Below are 14,606 nucleotides of genomic sequence, written 5' to 3' on the forward strand. Positions count from 1 at the left end.
TTTCATCTTAATTACACCAAGTCCTGTGTCCAAAGTCTGTCTTGTCTTCAGCAACAGGGTTTACCTTCAAGGTAGGCAATCAAGGGCTGTGGCAATAACATGTGCTATTTTGGGAGTCTCTTGGACTACTTCTGCCTGAAAGTGTTTTGTTGTTGTTGTTGTAGAGCCTTCAGCTGTACATATATACTCATAAATCTTGGATGAGCACTTTTTCCTGCTTTTGAAATAATACATTACATTCTGGCTTATTTTTTTAAATATATAGGGGACAGCAGGAATGCAGTCCCCTACTACCACAAATTATGCAGTCAAGTTTCCTGCATTTGGGAAAATCATAGGAGTCAGCACATCTGGAGTGCAATGGATAAGACTTGCCCTAGGAAAACCACCTTCATGATCATGGCATCTCCCCTGCCAGGCAAGTATTCCCCTCTGATTTTATACCATTTAAATGTTATTAATCTCTCCCTTCTCTCCCACAGTATAGCCCTCCATGTTCCCTCCAATTAAAGTATCCCCCATTTTCCCAATTTTTCTCCTGAATAATACCTGTCTCCTACTATCCCCCTCTCTCAAGCTCCTTCTTCCCATTTATCCCAGTGGTTTCTTTTCATTTTCCTGGAACTGTGGCTACATCATGATATATACTCAAGTCTAAGGGCTTGGAACTAGAATCTACAAATGATAAAGAATATACATCACTTGTTTTCTAAGTCTCTGTTGCTTCACTTAGCATAACAGTTTCCAGATCCATCCATTTACATTGAACCATCCCTGCATCTCTGAAACACAGCCAACTTGAACATGGTGGAATATCTTTTTCGTATGTGTCTATATGCAATTTGAAAATATTTTGTTGAGAATTTTTGCATATACGTTTATTAGGGATATGGACCTATAGTTTGCCTGGTTTTGTATTAGAGTAATATTGGCATCATAAAGAAGTTTTGGACATTCTCTCTCTTTTTCTACCTTTTTAAAATAATTTAAGCAGTATGACTGTAGATCTTCTTTGAAGGTCAGGTAAAATTCTGCTGTAAATCCATTTGGACCTGGGTTTTTATAAATTGGGAGAACTTTACTGTTTTAGTTTATTTGTTAAGAGTCTTTTTAAGTTGTTGGTCTCTTCTTGGTTTAACATTAGTGGTTCCATTAAATTTAGAAATTTGTCCATTTAAAAAAAAATTAAAATTTAATAGAGTATAGGTTTTTTAAGTATTTTGTTATAATATTCTGCATCTTTTTGGCATCTATTGTGATGTTTCCATTTTTGTCTCTGATTTTGTTTATTTGAATTTGCTTTCTTTCTTTTCATTTGTTGGGTGAAGGGTTTATTTACCTTGTTCATCTTTTCAAAGATCCAGCTCTTAGAATCATTAATTCTTTATTATTTTCTTTGTTTCTAGTTTATTGATTTCTGGTCTGATTTTTATTATTTCTTCTTGCTGCTCTCTTTAGGTTTGTTTTTTTTTTTTCTTGCTTTTCCATGTTCCTGAGTTGTAGCATTAAATCATTTATTTGTGCTTTTTCTGTTTTTAAATGTAGGTGTAAGAGCTATAAACATCCCTTTTAGGACTCCTTTTAATGTGTCTCGGAGATTTTCTTCTGTTGTGTTATTTTCATTTGTTCCCAAGAATACTTTTGTTTCTTTTTTTGTTTGATCCATTTATCAACCATGAGTGTATTGCTGATCTCCATGAGTTCATGTACTTACTAGAACTTCTTTTGTTGTTGATTTTTAAGCTGTATTGCATTGTGGTCTGATAGAATACATGGAATTATTTCAATGTTTTTGTATTTGTTGAGTTTTTGTTTGTGCCACAGTATGTTGTTTATTTTAGAGAAAATTCCATCAGCTGCTAATCAGAATAGATGTGATCCCTGGAACCTCCAGAAAGGGCCTCTTCCCAAAGCAGGACAGTGGACACCGAGTGGGCAGGTTCTGACTAAATAGGTAGGGTAGATGTAAGTTCTGGAACAGCATTAGTGAGCCTAGTTTCAAAGTGGGAAGATGGAAATTGAGTCTTCCTTTTATTCCTTTTCTTCTTTTTTTGGCAAGAAATTGTGGGAAAAACTTTCCAGACCCTTGACAGTCTTTGAGTTTAATGTTAAATCAGCTAAACTGATAAGGATGACTTGTCATACTCAACAGTGTTGCTTTTCTCTTAGATAAGATAGAATTTAATCTAAAATGCTGATGAAAAAAATACAGGACAAAAACAGTTCATTCTCAATGTTTAAGGATTTTAAGTAATTTCTAACTCTCTTTCCAGATGAACAATTGTGATTTCATTAAAGAAGTTCAATGTATGAATTTGAAAGCACCTGAGTGAGGATTCATATAAACCTAACATATTGTTTTTAAAATTCATTATATACCTCAGTAATTTGAACTGTGAAAAAAACTCAGAGATAATTTAATTAGAGTTTCTATGTTAACAAATGAAATAAAATTTGGTTTTAATCTAACATAGATGGAGATTTAGGGCCTAAGCTTTCTTCTTCATCTCCAAGAATGTTACATACATGCAGTTCAGTAGGAACAAGAAGACAGTAGTCCTATATTTGGCTTTTCAATAAATTCACTTCTAAAATTAAACTCATCATCCAATCTTTATAAGGCTGAGCTTTTTCTTCTATGCCATAGGGCCAAATAATGTCACATGTCACTACAAATTTAATAACCTCAGGTTTCACCAGTTTGCCTGTGGAAACAACTGTAATGAGAATAAGATTTGGCTATTCTGGATGCCATTGTGGGTATGTGATTGCTATGAACATTTTTAATTTATAGAAGGAAGAATAGGAATGTTAGAAAAACATGAAAACATGTTCTTACCGGAAGTTAAATAATATAATCCTATCAACATTACAATGAAATTATGCCAGAGAATCTGGACCCAGGTTAAGCATTTCAGCTTTTAATCATTGGAAAATAGAAATAGTAACTAACCATTGACAGTTTACATCAAAGATTTACTTTTTCTTTCCAATGGGTGATAAACTTGGATTTATCTATGTTGTGTGACTTCTATAACTTTGTCTAGGAAGACATGAACCATTGTGTATTTACCCCAAATAGGGCATCCTTGAAAGACAAAAAGTGAATCTAGTTTGATGAACCAACAAGTTTATTGGAGTGTAGGTGAGCAGTTGCTTACAGGAGCATGGATGGGTTAAAGGAGGTGCATCACCAAAAATCATATTCCAGCACCCTGGGGATGACTCATGAATGCTGCATCCCTGGAGCACTCAACCAACTTGCAGAAAAATCCCACTGAAAAGCTTCCTTTCCATATCAGCTGTTTGCTTCTTTTATAACCTTAAGAAAGTACCTTGTGAATCTTGTAACTTTACAAGCTTCATAAGACTTGAAAGGCACATTTGTTTTCTGTATCTTATGAGCCACCCTCCTCTTCTAGGAGGGAATATTTTAATTTGAGGAACAAGCTCACACAACAACATGAAAGGATAGTTTATTTTTAGTGTGATGAGGTATGTCCCTATTCTATTAGTTTTGAAAATTCTGTGAATAAATGCCCTTTCTTGGATGTCAAGCTTTTGAAGGATATGGCTCCAAGATTAGCATATTGGCAATAAAATTTTGAAAGTACACCAATGGGCAGAAGAGAATCTTAGAAAAATCCTCCTCTCTGATGTACATACTTGGACTTCTGTCTGTTAGCTCATGCTCATAAAGACTGATAGGTTTTGTTCTTTGATAATTTATTGGCAGAATGTTGAGAGTTCTTGTGAAGAGTTCTGAAGAAATGACTGCTTGAAAGAAATTCTCTGATCTACAGAAATGTTAATATCCCCAGTAAATGGCACTTCCCAGAAGCCCTACCCATCTTCAGTCCGTTATTAACACTAGACAAACACCTGATTTGCATTGACCATCAGAACACCAACAAACATGCATTTGGAGATGGAGCATCTCTTAAGACACTGTGGTCACCACTGAGAAAACCCAGAGCAGGATTTCTGAAATCTACATGTTGCTGGCAATTGATTTTTCCCATTGTCACCTGAGTTCTCTTAGGATCCCTTGCTCCTGGTGCTATTAGACAAACCATATAACACATCTTTATCTGAATTTTTCATAGTTTATATCCTGGGTAGGGGAAATAGAGTAACTTACAAAGGCAAACACCCAGCGCATGTTCCATTCTGTGGCTCAGTGGCCCACTGTCCCAGATCAATTCCACGCTGCACCCACAGTCTCCATTAGCTTTCACCCATGTCTCGTGGGCCCACAGTCTCACCCCAGGTTGGTAAATACCCCCTTTCGCATTCACATGGCCAAGACACTGGGGCCATTTTTCCCAGGCTGCCACTGCCAAGATAGTGCCAACGCTGCTCCCTCCCCAGCACACTCTCCACAGCTCCATCCCTGTAGCTAACTCTCAGCAGCTAATTCTCTGCAGCAGGTCCCACCCCTCAGAGGAACAAGTGCTCCTCTGGACTTCCATCCCTTCCTCCAACTCTTACAATCTTTCCACCAATCTTCCACTAGGGTCCCTGAGCCTTGAAGTGGGGGACAGATGTAGGGCAATCTCTCCTGTATCATGGTAAGATAGTGATTTCTTGGGCCTCCCTATTATTCGTCTTTAAGCTGTGGCCATTGATCTATCTCAGTGGTGTTTCTTCTACTATAAAGACAAATGGAAGGAAGTAGACTCATCTAAACAAACATGAATGTAAATACAAATGTCTAGAGGATATCCCAGTAGGTGCACTATATTCATTAAACAGTACACTTGTATTGGCTTCCCTGTAGCCTTTGTTTCTTCAGGTATTTTCAAATAGGTTTCACATCTCTAAAACACCCAAAGGAAGGTTAACATTATATATTAAATCAATCATACGAAAGTTCTAACAGCATGAAAAGGTTCTATCCATTTGTATTAAGTGTTTTCTCCATAGATCCTTGTTAGGTACTGTAGCATGGATATGAGGTATTAATTTGGTTAGTTCTTTACTATCTTTAGTTATCCCTTTGGAATCATTTCACATTCTGGAGATCTTGCAAGGAATCTCTTGTCCCTGCTGCACCTGTTGGTTCCCCGAGTCAGACAGGCCCTGGGTCTGTCTCCTGACTGTAGCCATATCTGTCATCTCTCCATTGACCATACCTGGCTGCTGGGGGAGACCTTGGTGGGCAAAACAGCCTGAACCCCTAGTATAACCTTTATCAGGAGAGAAATGCACCTTATCCAATTTGGGGGGGATCCTTAAGAACCCCTGGAACAGTTTTTATCTTTTTAATGCCTTTTGTAAACTGTTGTTCTAGTTTTAAATCTTTCCAGAAACACTTTAATATCGAATTCGGTTTTCTATCAATTTTTTTCTTTGGGAATTTGGGCTCAACATAAGTATTGCCACATTTATCTTCAAGTAACCCAAACGGACCATTTCTTCTGTCTGGTTTTTTTGTATATCTCTTGTAGGGTGTTCTGTTATTCTACAGACACATTTTACACATTGGGCAGAGTCACTTAGATCTGCTAAATGCTCCCTCACTTTGCAAAGATCCTGTCCCATTAAAGTGCTTAGCAAAACCATTAAAGCTCTATACCATTTTCAAGGTCCCAGTTGAATTAAGCTTTCCTTCATATCTCTGGAGAACACAGTCTTATCTGGCCCAGTGAACTGGGCATCATACATTGCTTTTCTCATAGTTCTCTCAGAAGTGTCTGTCTATCCTTCCCAGTCCTCCAGCCTCTGTTAATTATGGGAGTTACCCTTGGTGATGACCATGTATCTCTAATGCCTTTAACCAGCCATCCGTTGAAGGACTACTCCCCACTGCATTGGCCTATGTTGAACAGCCTATATTGCGAGGACAGATGGATGGTTATATAACCCAGCTGTGAAGTTTCTGAAGGACTTTGACATTATTTGCTCCCATGTCCGATACCCTCATGAGTCATGTGGTGACAGGCTCTTTGATTGCTTGCTTGTAAGTTTTTTCTAGTTTTAACAGTTCCAGTGTGGAGTATTTCCTAGCTACAGTACTGTTAGCTTTTTTTCCCTTGTTGTATCAAAGGTTGAATCGAAGGGGCAGCTTTAGCTACTTTTATTTTTATGTAATTTACTTTTTCATTATTATCTCTCTTTTTTCTGGAGTCCTTGGACCTTACACAAGTTAAAATGTCCCGTTTTTTCTCTTTCTCAAGTTCTGCACCTGAATCTGCCAGTACCTCCCTTGCCTTTTCAGCTTCCCCTGCTTTGGGCAAATCTTTTATTCTGCAAAGTGGTCACATTTCTCTGCTTGTGTCCCAGGCCTGTAAAAGTTTTTTTAGCCTTTCTATAACCTTTAACAAATCTTTATATATCTGCAACTGGGATATTTCCCCACATTTACAACACAGCTGTGGCCCATGCTTCTGCATGGCCAGCTCCTTTTTAGTTACATATTTTATAATCCATTGTAAGATCCATATCAGTGCCACCATTAGCTCTCTAGCTTTTTCCAAATTCCTGTGGTTTGTCATTCCTAGCAACGCCATCCTGCCGAATACACCAATTTGTCTCCCAAGTTCTCTTAGGATCCCTAGCTTCTGATGCTATTAGACAAATCATATAGCACATCTTTATTTTAATTTTTCACAGTTTATATCTTGGGTAGGGGAAATAGAGTAACTTACAAAGGTGAACACCCAGTGCCCTGTTCTGCTCTGTGGCTCAATCGCACCGCCATTCCAGATCACTTTAGACCCTGCCCACAGTCTCCATTAGCTTTTGCCCATGCCTCATGGGCCCACAGTCTCACCCCAGGTTGGTAAACATCCCCTCTTACATCCATGTGCGCAAGACACAGGGGCCATTTTTCCCACATCACTGCTACCAAGATGGCACCAATGCTCCTCCCTCCATGCTAACTCTCTGCGGCCAATTCTCTGCAGCAGGCTCTGCTCCACAGAGGAATAAGTGCCTCTCAGGACACACCCATAAAAGCCAATCTCTAGCTAAATCTTCAGCCACATAAATGAGACAAGATACAGCAAGCAGAGAAACCTCCCATCCATAGGCTTAAGAAAAAGTTTATTTTAACATACTAGATTTTGTATTGTTTTCATAGACAAGATGAGATAATTTAAAGCATTTTGAAATGGTTTTGTCCTGAATGTCAAATATACCCTCATTGTCAATTATCATAGGAAGAGGTTAGTTCTGGTACAGTTAACAAAACTTTGGCAATTGCCAGGCATGGTGGCACACGCCTTTGATCCCAGCACTCAGGAGGCAGCCGCAAAGGCAGGCGGATCTATGTGAGTTAAAGGCCAGCCTGGTCTACATAGTTAGTTCTGGGCCAGCTGGGGTTACAGGGAGACCCTGTCTCAAAAAGAAAAAAAAAAAAAGCTATCCTTAAACTTGGAAAAAATAAAAGAAAAAGAATTGTGCTTTTTCAGGAACTTGCTATCAATTGCTCTTGAACTGAAAGCAGAAGTGCCCAGAGAGATTCTGGAGCTCTTGAAGGAGTGGTCATATGGTCCCTGTCATGAAGAAGTGAACATTAAGCACAGTAAGGAAGTAGCTCATTCAAGTGGTGCTGATGACAGGAGTGGAAATTTCCAATGTGAGCCAATATCATATAATTCAATCTACTTAGTCTCTGTACTGTGTATGTCCTCCATACATTACTTTCATTATGTAAAGGACATAACATTTCTTCAGTATTTCACTTTTTCATTCTTTCTCTGGATACCTCTACTTTCTTCATCCTCATTTTGTTGACAGAATTAGTAAGGTTGAAACTGGAATGCAAAGATAAAAGGAAAAATGATGTTCACTATCAAAGCTTAAAGGTGTCTAACTACCCTGAAAATCCACAGCTGATATTATAAAACATCACTTTTCTTTCTTGATTTCATCCTGCCTGTAAAGTGCAAGACAATTGTTGAAACCTCAAATACATTTATTTCTATTTCATTAAACTAACTGCAAATTAGGAAAACAAATATTCGGCCATTTACATTTAACTAAATTTTCAATATGATTGTACAAGTATGCTCTTGTGTGATGGTTAATTTTGTCAACTTGAAAAGATATACTTGACTTCAAGTCTTGCTATCAAGCTTATCAGCCATATTGGCAAGTTCATCTCCTCTGTTGATGCTGCTGCTACCTCTGCCATCCTTTCCTGACATCAGAGTCCAGCTTTTTCAGCCTTCCAATGTGAACTGAAGACCAATGGGTCTCCAAGAATCTGCCAATCCTTTAGCACCAGAGTGGAACTGCTAAGGTATCTAGCTTCACAGGCTGGACAGATACAAGTTCCCACAGCCTCTCTGGTATGGGACAGTCATTGTTAGACTGTATCACCTAAGCCAGTCTAGTAAATCCCTTATGTAATATTTATTCATTCTAACAGTTTTGTTCCTCTGCAGAACCCTGACTAACGCTCATTTTAAAATAATGTATTGCTTTTATTTATATACATGAATGTTTTGCTTGCAGATATATGTATGTAGACCATGTGAGTTCCTTTTTTGTGGAAGCCAGGAGAGGGTGTTAGGCCCCCTGGAACAGTTGTGAGGCCCCACATAAATGTTGGGCATCAAACCTAGGTCCTCTGCAAAAGCAGCAAGTTCTCTTAACTGCTGACCCATATCTCCAGTCCCTGATGAATATACTCTTGTTGGTTTCCTCTAAGTCCAATTTGTCTATAACTTCATGTCATTTCTCTACCTATATTTTGACTTATTGATTAACTGATAAGCTGAATCTATTAATTTTATGAAAACTGGTGATTGTTCCAGGTTTAAAAAAGTGGTCTTCTCACATAGTCTTCAAAGATGGCATTTCATTTGCACAGTAGGAACATTATAACAGTACATTCCCACTTAACCTACACACTCTTGGTCATATTACTGTCATATATTTTACTCTATCTTATATTTTATTTGTATATTATTAACATTGCTCTAAACAATAATTTTTCACAAAAAATTTAAAAAGATAAAAGGTGCCCTTTATACTTACCTATGCATTTGCCAATCCAACACCACCTGGTCAATATTTGGAATCATATTTGTTGTTATTTTATTGAAAAATACTACTTGTCATAGAGGGAGGGAAAAAAGATTATTATAAATACTTGTCACATGAAAGCAGAAAGATGATTATTTGGGAGAAAAAAGGGACCAGCAAGAGGAGAGATAAGCAGACATGGTGGGCAGAAAGAAGGAGGTAAATAAGAACAAAATTTAAAAGCATATATGTCTGAAAATGTCATAAGGAAGTCAAGAAGTTGGTAGGTCAACATAAAAAGAATTTAAAAGAACAAAAACCGTATGTTCCTTTTCTTTTGGAAAGCAGGTTTACTGTTGATAATTTACTGACCTTTTTCTCTAAAAAGTTTTTTTAAAGTTTTTTTTATTTTTTTGTATATAAAGGAATCCCTCTTGAATGATACTTATTCTTCCAGTCATTTGTGAAAATGTATTTCTAATATTTTTCAGCTTGTATAGCTTTTGGAAAGGAATCTGATATAACTTATTTTTATTCTTCTGCATAGAATGTATCATTCTCTGGCCACTTGCAATGTTTTGCCTTTAACACAATGATAGACCAAACTTTAGATACCACCAAAATTCAACGTGGCAAACCAATGAGTTTTACTGAAATTACTTAAAGAAATATGAGGTATTACTTGTAGGAGCAGAAATGACACAAAGGCAGTTGCATCACCAAAGCCCACCTCAATATGGCTGACAGCTCAGAAAAGCAAGAAACTCAGAACACACTGTACAACCTGCAGGCAGCTTAGTGGGTTGGAGAGTATCTTTTCCAGGTATTTCACTTGATCTAAGCCTCTTCCATACATACGGCTGATTTCTGCTTCTTTCAGGCAGCTTGTCTGATCCACTGACTAATAGACCTCTTCCAGGGAGCTGAGCCTGTCTAAGCCTCCTCTAGGCAGCTCAGCTCATCTGAGAGTGTCTCTCATCAACACTTAGGTCTTATTATATATGCTTGGGGAGGTAAGGGCTTACTATATCTGGTCAATTTGAGGAACTTCCTGAAGATCTGAGTTGTTTACTTCCTGAGCTTAAGGAGCTTCCCTACAGGTCAGAATTTTGCACCTCCCTTTGAGTATCCTGTTCTTTTGCTTCCCTTCTAACATTCTGTGCCTTAAGGAGTTTCCCTCCAGATGAAACGTCTTATCATAGAGACAGTTGTTAAGTAACACTCCACCAATTCCTCTCAGATCCACCTACTCCCTACTCACCCAACATTGTGTCCTCATAGATTTTTTTTAGATCCATCAAGTCCAATTTATGTTGTCATACATTCTTGGGTGTCATTCATCCATTTCATCCATTGTTTTTTTGCATATGAAGCTCCTTGTGATTTCAGTTGGTTTTATTTGGTTAGTTATTTTTCTTGGGATTCCTTGAAACTCTTGGATATATAAGCTATAGTTCTCATACAATTTTTTAAATCTTCAGTCATTATAACTTAAAGAATTGTTCATTCTGATTTCTCCTATCCTTCAGAGACTCTAATTTCACATATAGTCATTATTTTTTTGATATTGCAAGAAAATTTAGAACCACAAACATAAACTCGGTCATCTAATTAAAAACAAAATCACCCGTTCTGAGAAAAAAAAAGGAAGTAAAACAACCAGCAAACAAAGAAAAAAAGTTCGACTTTAAAGAGAAACTTAACTCTGTTCAAAAATTTATATTCAAAAGATAATGCTGTTTGCATTTATTATAAAACATAACCAGCAAACAAAGAAAAAAAGTTTGAGTTTAAAGAGAAACTTAAATCTGTTCAAAAATTTATATTCAAAAGATAATGCTGTTTGCATTTATTTTTGTTTTGTTTTTGAAACTTTTTCTGTATATACTGCAATGCTTTGTGTTTTTCTCTAACAGTGTCCAATCTGTGCATATATTTTAATAAATTTGTTCAAGCTTTTTTTCATCTCTGCCTTGAGGAGTTCAATTTAAGCATATTAAATGTCTTCTAATGTGAGGCTGGAGATGTGGCTCAGAGATTAAAAGCACTGACTGCTCTTGCAGAGGACACAGGTTCAGTTCCCAGCACCATATGGCAGCTAACACCCATTAATAACTTGAGTTCCAGAGAATCCATTGCCCTCTTTTAACCTTTATGGGCATTTCATGACATGAGTACATTTACATACATGCAGACAAAACATTCATACAAAGAAAACAAAGAATAAATCAAAAATTTTTTTTATTCTTTGAATTTCATCACCTTGTCTTTTTTTCTGCCCTCCAGACCACATTAAAACTACTTATCATAGAGGCTGTAATGTTTGTCTGTACTCTGTACTCTGACACCTCTGTCATTTCAGAATCTGTTTGCATTAAGTGAGGTGTCTTCCTGTCAATCATAGTTCTTCTTCAGTGAATGTCTAATATGTTTTTATTAGATTACAGGATTTTGTGTTGTTGGGAGTTTCTATTACATGCTTTAAATTCTCTGCAGCATTATTTTATGTAAAAATCAGTTGGATCTTTTTGAATGTTGCTTGTGAATATTATAAGGTAACATAAGAGAATTTTTAAAATATTTTTATTGAGTTTTTGTGCATTTCATACAATAATCAAATTTAGATGTCCCTCCCCCATTCATGCCCCTTCATACCCTCCCCATTGGACCTCATGCATTCTGTCATATATGTTAAGTCCTATCTGGTCAAGTATTTCTACCCAGATATCCTTTGGTGCAAATTTATCCACTAGAGTCTAGTAAGCCTATCTAGAGAGCTTAAGGAAGAACTACTCTCCCTCATCCAGCAGTAATCAGTTGCCAACAGTTCTTAAGCTAGGGCCTTCCTTCTGCCTATTTCCCTTGTTCCACACTGGCCTCTTGTCTAATTGAGTTGGTATGTGTCTTGTACATACCACCACAATTATCACAAGTTCACATGAGCAAGCTACCAGTGACCTGAATGTCTCTGTTTACTTATGTCCATGGAGCACCCTGGTTCTTATAATCTTTCTGCCCCCTTCTTCTGCAATGGTCCCTAGCCATGGGTGGGTAAGATTTAATAAAGGAGTCCTATCCAGGGTTTCACACGTTTCAGTCTCTTATTCTTCAAAACTTAGCTTGTTGTGGCCTTCTGTGCATTGCACTCTTTTGTATAATGAAGCTTTGCTCATGAGAGTTGAGGGATGCCCCAACTTCTTCTCTCCACCTCCTCTTCCACTATGTTCCATGAGCCTTAGGTGTAGAGGTTCCACTTTAGATGTGTCATTTAGGGCTGGGCATCCCTCAGATACATATTCTCTGTGTGTAACCAGCTATGGAATTCTGTGATAACCTCCATCTGTTGCAAAAAGAAACTCCTTTCATGAATCATGTACAGTACACATGTCAGGGTAGTTGGAGGGCCAGCCTGTGTCAGGCAGATGAGGAGTTCAGGGGAAGGTGAGGATGGGGATAACCTGTGGAGTGTCTAATAAACTACACTAGAGGATTAAAATAGTCTGGATTAAGAAGGTAGTTCAGAGAGCTAAATGGAAGAACAGGAGCAAACCTGAGCCCAAGGGTCACAGGAGAACAAGTTGGGGTGGGTAGATTGGCAGTATTCAGGCTGCACGCAAATCAAGAGGTGGTGGGACAGGTAAGAGTGTTTTTAAGTTATGGATTAACTTAGTCCCATTACCAATCACCTGAAGATTTTATAATATGCTGAATATTGTGCAATATTTACACTCTAATTGATAAGATATAAACTATTCCAATCCTGTGCAGTCTCTAGAAAAGCTTCAGTTTCTTCCCAGGGTATTGTTCTTCTTCTAATAGGTTCCTCTCATGCATACTTGGATCAGATTTTGCCAAAAATTCACCCACCATAGTGTTGGTCCTATGACCTCTCCAAAGTATCATTTCCCTACTCAATCAAACAAGACTGCTGAGCTCTATTGAGGCTCACATTGCCTGCAATGAAATTTGAAAATGATAACTAAATGACAGGCAGGAAAAATGGCAGTTCTCAGCTTGTTTCCTTTCTCTTATAGCATGACCTTAAATAGCTAGTATTCTAGTTGTTTAAAGAATGATGTTTAATCCATAATCTTTTATTAGGCCTTGCCCAGACATACAAATAAGGAGGTTCTTCTCAAAATCAAACTCTCTCTCTCTGTCTCTCTCTCTCTCTCACTTGCTTGCTCTCTCTCTCTTTCTCTCTCTCAATACATACACATGTTGTTTATGTTGGTCTTATTTTATACTGAACATTGGAGTGGCATAGCATAGAAAATAGAATAAAAAATACACACATGAAATGACATCAATCTACATAGTTTCTTCACAGCAAAGAAAACAATCAACAGAGTGAAGGGACAGCCTACAAAGGGAAAAATATTTGAAATATATATATATATATCTGACAAGAGGTTAATTAAAATGTCAATAGATTTAAACTAACATTTCTTAAAAGAAGACATACAGATGAGTAACAGATATTTTAAAAAGTGAGCAGCATCACTCTTCAGCAGGAAAATATAAATCAAAACCACAATGAGATACCATATTACTCCAGTGATAATCAAGAAGACAAAGAAGAACAAATGATGGTGAGGATATGGAGAAAAGGAAACATTTGTCCACTGCCAGTGGGACTAGAAATTATTATAACCACTGTGGAAAATAGTAAGAGAGTTCCTTGAAAATTAAAAATGAAATTACCATATTACCTGACAATCACAGTACCAAGTATATTTCCAAAATAAATTAAATCAATATGTTGGAAAGGAATCTGATTCCCATGGTCACTACAACACTATTCATAATACCCAAGAACTGGAAGCTGCCTAAGGTCTAACACCTAATGAAAGGATAAAGAAAATATGCCACATATGCATAATGGAATAATATTAGCCATTAAAAGAGATAAAATCCTTCATTTGTTAAGTGAAATAAACCAGACACAGAAAGACAAGTAGCAAGTGATCTCACTCACGTGTGAGATTTAAGATAGTGAATTTCATAACAGATGAGAGTAAAAGTGTTTTCCAAAGACTAGGAATAGCAAAGAGAAGTGAGGAGTAGAAGAAAGTTCAATAACAGGTATGAAGAGATATATGACTGAAGATAATAGATGATAGATAGAAGATAGATAGATAGAGATGATGATGATGATGATAGATAGATAGATGATGATAGATAGATGATAGATGATAGATAGATACATACATACATAGATGATAGATAGATAGATAGATGATAGACAGATACATACATACATACATACATACATACATGGATATCATAGTTGATAGATAGATAGATAGATAGATAGACAGATAGACAGATAGAGATAGATAGATGATAGATAGATAAATGATAGAAACAAGTCCTGTGTTCTTCTGCACTGTTGGGTGGTTGTAGATAACAATCCTGTAGTGTATAGTTTCAAAAACTTAAAGAAATATTCTGTGTTTTCAACATTAACATGCATATTTGAGTAAAGATATTTTATTCTGATTTTAATATTATACAATGTATAGATATATCAAAATATCACCTGCTATTTCATAGACATACACAGTTTTATGTATTCATTTTTCCTATGCCTATCTCTCTCAACAAATAAGATCCTAAAATTATTTATA

The 14,606-nt window shown here is 36.9% G+C and overlaps 1 non-coding gene across 1 annotated transcript; it reads right to left on the reverse strand.

Annotated features, from left to right (window-relative positions):
* Positions 1–262: 262 nt before the first annotated feature.
* On the reverse strand, positions 263–426 carry LOC115069927. Its single transcript, XR_003849167.1, has one exon. It is a non-coding gene; the product is annotated as a U1 spliceosomal RNA (small nuclear RNA).
* Between the last annotated feature and the right edge of the window lie 14,180 nt (positions 427–14,606).

This window comes from Nannospalax galili, unplaced genomic scaffold (genome assembly GCF_000622305.1).
Source record: "Nannospalax galili isolate Female #2095 unplaced genomic scaffold, S.galili_v1.0 scaffold1014, whole genome shotgun sequence".
Lineage (NCBI taxonomy): Eukaryota > Metazoa > Chordata > Mammalia > Rodentia > Spalacidae > Nannospalax > Nannospalax galili.